Genomic DNA, 9304 nt, shown 5'->3' on the forward strand with positions numbered 1-9304 from the left:
CTTAGATGAGAGAGAGAGTATGAAGATCCCCTGAATAGCACAGATAAAAGACTCTGTGTGTAGAGCTCTGGGATGGACTCTGAAAAAGAGAGGTTAATGACAAAGAGGTCTACCTTCCTACCGGGGGGCCTTTGGCAGACTGACACCCTAACGCTCCACCACGCCCTGCCCTATCCCTTCCAACTTTTCACAAAGGCCTCTGTACTGCTGACGGCCCAAGTTTTGGATTCTGATTCACACCTGATCCAATCGCCTCAGGCCCCTGGGGCTGAGAAGGAAAGAACATTTTAAATCAGTCTCAAATCCCCAGTTGGTTACCAAAGTCTTTCAAACTTACCTTGGGAGTAATTCTTAATCTCTCTCCTTTCTCTCATTGATTCCTGCCTTTTATTATCTGTTTCCTGGATAATCCCAACAGCCCCTTTCCAGACTCACTTCCTCCAAACTTGCTCTCCCTGAAGTGAAACACCTGACCGTGCCCCTGCTCACTTCTATCCCACCACAATCCTGGCTGTTGTCTCCTGTGCCCCTCTGCCAGAGCTTCCTTCTCTCCACGCCCCCTTGTTTCCTTTAGCTGCCCTGGAAGTCCCGAGAAGCCCCTTCCACCCATCCCGCACAGCTTTCATTCCTTAAACATGAGTGTTTCTATACACAACTGCTCATTAGAACTCAAACAGTTTGAGGGCCCGAGGCCAGGAGAAATCATTTGTACCACAAAAATGTGCTAGATCCAGAATATAAACCCAGGAGTGATGAGCTCTTATCGTCTTCCAACCCCACCTTGAAGCACTGCTTTCATGCCTATCCAATTTATTCTACTGGTTTTTGTTTGTTTTGGTTTGGTTTCTGTTTTTTAGGTCATGATTTCCCTCATTTCACCAAGACCTACACTAGCATGCCTTCTGGTTTATGAAGGTGTGATCTGTTCCACTGTATGTCTATTAAGCTGAATTCTGAAGTCACGGTGGTTTAGATTCAAACCCCAGCTCTCCACCTGAGGGAACCTCTATCACCTGCTACGTTTGTTTCTTTGTCTGTCAAGTAGGAGTAGCAATAGGGCCAATGTCACATCATCCTCTGCCTTATCATCACTGCATTTTAATTAAAATCAGTATCACTGTGTGAGGGGTGTGTCTAACAGTCATTGCGCCCTGTAAAGATGCCTGTGCTCAATAGGTACTTGCTAAAAAGGCGAGTATTAAAAATAGTCTCTTTCCTACAGAAACTGTATGGTCAGGGAGACAGAGAGGATAAATGTACCCATGGCGGAAATTTCATTTGTTCCTAAAACCAAAGAAAAGGAAAAAATAACAATATTTCTGAGAGAATGCTTTTGGTCCCAACAGAGGCCAGTAACCGTGTTCCAGGGTGGTGGTTACGGCTGAGATTAGCAAGACCACAAGCTGCCAGTTGACTAGAAGACAAGACATAAACCAACATTTCATCAGAAAATTAAATAGGTGATATTTACCTTCTCGGCTCAGGACAGGGGAACCAAGACTAATAATGGATTTAGGCTTGGTCCCTGGAGTGTCTGAGAAAGTAGAGCAGGGGAGTGCTGTAGATCCTGAAACTGCAGCCAGTGAAGATGAGCGAAAAAAGGCTTGGTGGCAACTCAGGGTGTAGGACTGAGTGTACAACCCAGGGGGGGGCAGGTAGGGGGTCATTATCATGGTAGCAGCTAATAAATGAGAATAAAGAGAGAGAGGAGAGGGGAAGATTTGGGTGAGAAGATCTTATTGGTATGTGCTTTCACTAAGTTAGTAAAGTCAAATGGATAGAAACCACCGGAGCACAACCACATTCCAGTTTGTGTGACTGTTTGGGGAACAACCTAGCACTGAATACAGTCTGCCCACTATATACATTCTGCCCTCCTTGGCTCTCGTTGCAAGCATCATCCAAGAAAACAGTCAAGAGTATGGCCAAGAGTTTATGAACTGAGATGTCTAGCTTATCTTTATCTTAGGACAAGAAGCTGCAAATGGTTCAGAACGTCTGGTACCATGGAATTGTTCACATGACCTACACTGACTCTTACAAAACCCTAAACATCATCAGTTTCAAAGACAACCGTAAGTTCTCATTCTATACAATCGAGCAAAGAGGTCACACACACTATGTAAGTTTCCTTGGTTTGCAGTTTTTGCCATGTTTACTTGTCTGGAGTCAGGGAGAATCATGAGTCTTACAACCGTGTTGTAGGTGTTTCTGTAGGAAGACTTGTGGGTAGGAGAGATCAGCCGGAGGGAAAGTTCTAGAGAGACAATAGCAAGCATTCCTGATGCCCAAACTGGGAGAAGATATTTTATGCAAAACCACAACCTTTCAAAAGTCTGAATCATTTAGTGAATCATAGATGTGACTATAGAAAAGTTTTAGTAATGCTTAGCCAGCTAGTTCATTTATATTGTACTTATGAAATTGTGAGGTATCGGATAGGATCTATATTTAAAGACAGATTTACTGCCTTTCTCTTAAATTTTTATGAATTTGTCTGTGTGTCTCTGTCTGTGTGTCTCTGTCTGTGTGTGTACGTATGTATGTCTGTGTTTGTGTCTGTGTGTGTGTCTATGTGTAGGTGTGTGTCTGTGCCTGTGTGCACATAATGTCTGCACCCTAGAGGAAAATTTGCTCTCAAGAGTCTTGTTCTCTTCTTCACATTGCTTTAAGGAAGCAAACTCAGATTACCAGCCCGGTGTGGCAAGTGCATTTTCCTCGCTGAGCCATTTTGCCCAAGCATCGTTTTTTTTGAGACAAGACTTCACTGTGTACCAAAAATTATGAGATTGGCCTGGAACTCTCTATTTAGTCTAGGCTTGCTTCCAACCCATAATCCCCTGTCTCAGCCTCATGGGTCTAGGATTGCAACTGTGTATCACCAGAAATTTTCATCCTAAAAAGTTTAAAACAATGGTATTTGTCAATACCGATGATTTCTTGATAAGTAGCAAAATGTCGAAAGAAAAAATGCACTGCAGAAATGTTCTTTCTTCCCATTGACATTATCTCCTTTGAGCATTTTTACTTTTTTTTTTTTTTTTTGGTTTTTAAAAAGCAGTTGCTTAATGATGGAGATCTGTTTTGAGAAAAATTACCATTGGCTGATCTTTTGTGCATGTTTCAGGTCATATTTGTACCAACCTGGATGGGGATGTTCTGATACATACCTAGTATGTATGTCTCTGAGCAGGTGTACACAAGTACATATGTGTAGAAGGCTCTGTTGCTCCTAGAGCTAGAAGGACAAAATCTAAGTTTAAATCAAGCATCAGAGAGAATGATGCTTTCAAGAGATTCAAAACTTCAGAGATATCTGAGTCTAGGGCCTACATAACCCAGGGCACTGTTTCATCCTTCTGTAAACAGAAAGAAGAAAATTCTAAAATGACAGTAAGGCATGGGAGTTAATGGTAGAGTACTAACCTAGCATGCAAGAGATCGCAGGCTCAGTTCCCAATACTGAGAAGAAACAATTAAAAGCACAGTAAAGACACAACACAGTAAGTGCCTAATGGTCATTACCGAGAGGAATGCGCTATACTTAATGATGTACTATAGGATTTCGTGTAAACAAAGCACAGCCAATGCAGCCCCCCAAACTTGCACTACCATCTTTTGTTGGTTACTGTGTGACAACGTGACACCTCTGATATATTCCCCCGGGACTACCAGTGTCCCCTTAGCAGACTACAGCTGGCTAAGAGGTTGTTATGAAACTTACAACTATTATGTGCATTGGTATTTTGCCTGCATGTATGTCTGTCTGTGTGAGGGTGTCAGGACCCTGTAACTGGAGTTAAAGACAGTTGTGAGCCATCATGTGGGTGCTGGGAATTGAACCCCGGTCCTCTAGAAGAACAGTCAGTGCTCTTAACCAGTGAGTCATTTCTCCAACCCATGTCTATCCCATTTTGAAGGAATATTTTAGTAAATTTTTTAAGTAGCAAGATCAGACAACTTTGATACTGTTGTAAAGCTACTCTGGAATTGATGTATCAAAACAGCAGCCTTGTGGTCAGAAAGCTAATAACTTGAAGTGGAGATACTTCAATTGAACTTTTGCCTCTGCCAACCTAGCCATCTGCAAAGCTGCACTCTTGTAGATTCCTTCCTATCTGGTTGTGTCAAAATTCCTAATAATGCTCAATTTACCAACTTCTAACTAACAGGGATTGAACGACTAAATGTCTGGGATGAAACAGAGATGACATCATGAAGGTGGGACATCTCAGCAAAGGAATGAGAACAAAGTATCTTATGAAGACAAAAATGTTTCTCCTTGAACTTATCACTGAGCTACCCTCATTGCCCCTCTAGCTGTGGATCCCTGACCAGCCAATCTATTGAAATCCCCAGGCACACAAACCTCAGATCAGTTGCTGTCTAACGTAACAAAGGGTTCTCTTTAATCCCTTCGGAATTTCTGAGCTTGTTTACTTTTACAGCCCACAACATTCAGGCTCAGCGACGAAAGCCAAGTGCTTGACACATATGTATTATGCATGTCGGAGCATTTGTTTCTATTCTCTTTGACGTCTTCAAACCTGTTCAATGAGCCTTTTTATTCCGTCCTTATTATATACGATGTTTCATTAAGATCCATGGCGAGAGTCTCTCCTAGTTTGTATTTACATTATTTAAGCACCGCCAGTGATGTTTGCCACCAGTTATGTAAATGGAAAATAACGTAAAAGATTGATGATATGATTAGCTTTCTTGCACTTGGTGACTCGGTTGCCTCTTGACTTTTATTTATGCCTTGAATGATGAACAGTCTTTCCACTTGCCCACCCACACGGCCGTCTGATCTTTAGATACGGCTGGGAATGGAGGTAATATAACATAACTACATATACTCCCGATGGCAATAGCAAGTCTAGACACCGCAAGGTAGGTTAGGTCAGCTTTCCGGCGGAACTGGAAACCTGTTCTCAGGGTGAGAAGCTGTCCTGGGCCCGATGCAGAAGCCAGCAGAGTGAGGTCCTATGCAGACAGCTTGCTGGGAGACCAGAAGAGACCTATGGAACAGAAACAAAGGCCTATGAATGATTAACAAGCAGACAATGCAGTGATCCAAAATTGTAAGAAACAGCAGACCCGGCACTCAAGAACATAATTACCAACAGCTGCCTTGAAACTGCACAGAAAATCGGGACAAATGGCAAGTTAGCCTGAAAGAAAGTGTGGATCCTGTGGACTAGACTAGATTCCGGCTTGTGAAAAGAGACCAGAGACAAATTGAAGAATTCTCGAGATAATGCCCTTCCCATTCACAATTATTAATCAGCTCTTTTATTACCACCCACGCAAAAGGCGAAAGCAGAAAAATCTAAAAACAAGCCAGAAACAGAACAAAACCCCCAAGCAGTCCCAAATGAGGTGCCCTGTGTGGTTCCCACAATGTGGATTTTATCAAGCAAGAGACATGGCCACACTTTTACTTCAGCAAAATACAGTCCGAGTTCAACTTAGGGAAACTTCCCGTATCCGACTTATCTACCTGTAATTTAGTTCTATTTTTACCTCAGTTCACAATCCCAATTATCCAGTGTTTTGGTCTTAGTCATATTCAGAACAGCCTGAAATAAAATTCTCTTTGAAGCTGCCTGTCGCCTTTTCAGAATCAGACTCCTCAGCCCCTTCTCTACGCACCGCCCCCATACCCACCACAGGCTACCATGGGCCATTTCAAGATGCAGACGTTCCTCCTTCCCCCAGCCTTTCCTAAACTACACTGGCCCCACCATATAACCTCTGCTTCCTGAAGACAGTCGATTAGCATGACAGAATGCATGATAAGGTCTGTCTGGTCCCTTGTAAAAGGACAAAGGACTTTGGTTTTTCTATCTTCTGTTCCTTTCTGGGGATTTCTACTTTGAAGAAACATCTCCAAGAGATAGACTTGGAGCAATAACTTTAAGTAAAGATGTTAAATCAATCTCTCTCTCTCCCTCTCTCTCTCTCTCTCTCTCTCTCTCTCTCTCTGTGTGTGTGTGTGTGTGTCTGTCTGTCTGTCTGTGCAGTGTGTCTGTGTGTGTATATGTCTCTCTGTAAGTTTGTCTGTGTGTATATGTATGTGTCTGTCTGTCAGTGTGTGTATGTGCCATGTGTCTGTGTGACTGTGTGTGTGTCTGTCTGCCAGTCTGCTTGCACATGTGCCTGTTTGTGTGTGTACCCATCTATGTGTGTTTGTTTGTGTATCTGTGTGTATGTCTCTCTCTCCTGAATGTGGGTCTGTCTTTGTGTACATGTATATGTCTGTGTGTGTGTCTGTGTGTATATCTCTCTGTCTCTACATGTGTGTGTGTGTGTGTGTGTGTGTGTGTGTGTATGCTTTGTGAAGACTTGGGAGCAACTATAATGTTGAGGGCCTCTGTGGACTTGGCATTGGGTTGAACCCTAGGGAAAAAATATCCTATCAAGAGCCTTGCAATTTGGTGTCTATAATGGAGGTTAAGATACTTGAGCTCTCTTTTTAATTGGTCCATATTTTAACTCTGCATGCAATGGCAAAAGAAGGAGGTTTTTTTTTTTTGTTTTTTTTTTTTTTGTTTTTTTTTTTTTGTTTTTTTTTTTTTTTTGCCATTGAACTGCTAATGTGTAGAACCTAAGTATGTGAAATTTTATTAAAATAGTAGTCTGGCTTTGACAGAGTTGTACTACTGTGAAAATTAATTGATTGTTTCATCACTTGAGCTTTAGAAAAGTCATTAAGGTTTTTATGGTTTATGGAGAATTGAGAACTGAAGTGTGCTAGAATCAATGTGTTATCTGATGTACAGAGAAAATGGCACTTCAGATGAAAGAAGGCATCAACAATTGCTCAGAGCCTTTCCTCTGCTCTTCTGCTTTGACAGGCATATTTACATAGAGCTTCTATATTTACTTGTATTCAGAAGTCCTTAGTCAGTTGTTTCATTGTGATGCTCGCGAGCACAAAATAATGAGATCTGAAAGATGAGCTGCTGCACATTAGAATCTATTCTTTGCTGAGAATTAGAAAAAAAAAAAAAAAACATCGAGGACATAATCGAGAACGCCAGAAATAATCCAGTAGGGCTGTATATTTTGAAACAACCTTCAACAAGAAGGTTGAAATTGGCCTAACATGTCAGCCCCCCTACACACACACACACACACACACACACACACACTTAAATGTTCCATATTTGACTTACATACATTATGGAGAAGAATCACAGAGCCTTGTGCAAAGAATAAGCAATGAGTTGGGGCTAGCTGATGCTACCAGGACTTCCCAGCTCTACCTCGACCTCAGAGTAGATAACACTCAGTAGGAACAGAGAGTACCACAGTGTAACTTTGTTCTCACTTTCTCATTTCCATGTGTTCTTCTGAGTCTTCTTCTCATAACCACCAGTGGTGCTGAAAGAATTCGATCTTATTTAGTCTTTATAACTAGCTACAGGATTGGGAGTTTAAAGCACAGCCATGTCTGCTACATCCATTCCAAAGGAATTCCAAAGGGAGAATTGTAATTTTTCCTGTTGAAGTCTCCTAGATTTTTCAGCTGTACACAGACCCTTTTCTCTGTTGGGTGGAGTCACCATCCTTTACACCGTTGGGCCCTGACACACCCTGTGCTGTCCCAGGAGCGAAGGTGAGCCAGTCAGCCATGAGAAGTTGGTTAGGACGTGCCTGGTCCTAACCTACACTGAGCACATAGGTCACAGATGGGTTATCTTTGTTATCATTGGCACCTACCAATGAGGTGGCTTTCTAGAAAAGAGCTGGCTAGAGAGGACATCTTTCTGTAACTGCTGAAGAGCAAGGAAGGTTCATTAAGTTAGCCCTCACGGCTGCAGTGAGGGCCTCTCACTTGCACACACCTTATCACTTTTTTACCTGTTAAGCTGACCATGGTTTTCTCTGTTATGAAATTAAGAATGTCTAAAGGACATACCACAAATAAAGAAGGCTTAAATCTCCCTTATATATTGTATCTCACTTAAAGATCATTTTTTTCTTTGTTCTTTTTTTTTTTGTAGCTTTATTAGTCAAACAGATAGAAAATTCATAACTCTCTTATGAAGAAAATACCCACCCCAATAAGGCGGAGTGCCAGTTTATCTTATGGCTGCCAACCCGACATGGAGGTTACCCTTGGCTCTCTACCACCAACTTCTGAGTGACTAATTCCCGCCTTCATCTCCTGGTTAATTTATCCTATTATATGTTCCTGTGATAGACATCTCTGAACATGTTCTAACAACTTGTTCAGAGGAAGGCTTTCGGTTGAAATGGAAGACTGGCAATTTTTACTGCTTCACTGGTTGCTCATAAGAACATAATGTATTAATCTATAGCTACCAAACCAAAAGTGTTGCAGCTATAGATTTATTGAGACATCAAAAGGAAAGGATAAAAACGACCTTTTCAAAAGACGTGCTGAAGTGTCCACTCTTTAAAGAGGTGAAACTTAACTAGAGTACAGATTTGAATCAGGAATTGCACCAGTATTTTTATTTCTTACTTGTCGGCTTATTGATCTGGTGCCTAACAGTCATCTTTCTGAGTAGCACTTTTTACTGTATTTATTTATTTATTTGCTTCTGAGTTTAATCCTCCAGGCTGTCAGACCAATATGGTATTGCTCTGTGTTCTATTTTGGAGATCACATGTCTTTATCCAAGGGAGGGATGAGTAGACAAAGAGGGAGAAAAGGGAAGAGAGAGAAAGACAGAGATAGACCCCCCCCACACACACATGCAGGTATTTTGGGTCAAGGTCAGGAAGCCTGCATCAAAACTGGCTTGAGGGACTCAATTCATTCTCTTAGCATCAGCCATGACACCGCCAGAGGTTGATGAATTGCACCTTATCCAAGCAACAACCAGCTTTCAGATGACAGTGTCCAAAAGACCAAAGAGATAAATAATAGAAATAAGAATTAGGAAGGCAGACTTATGTGGGATGATGGGAGGGTCCTAGCCAGGAAACAGAAAGACAAAAGCTATCAGAGGTGGAGGCCCCAGAAACTCACAAGCATTCCACAAGTCTTCCAAGATGCTGGTGTTTAACCAGATGTTTAAAATACTAAATTACATTTTATTCATTTTGTGAACGTGTGTAAACATGTGTGTGCCACAGAATGTGTGTGGAGGTTTTACTGTATACATGCTGGAGCTTGAACTCAAGCCATCAGGGTTTGAAGGAAGCGTCTCTGACCACAGAGCCATCTCTCCAACCTACAACTTGGTTTTTATATGCATATTCAGAGTCTGTAGTGAAAAAGAGAAAATATTAACCATAATTTGTTTTGTTGCTGTCAATGTGCAAC

The sequence above is a fragment of the Micromys minutus genome, assembly GCF_963924665.1.
Source record: "Micromys minutus genome assembly, chromosome: 22".
NCBI lineage: Eukaryota > Metazoa > Chordata > Mammalia > Rodentia > Muridae > Micromys > Micromys minutus.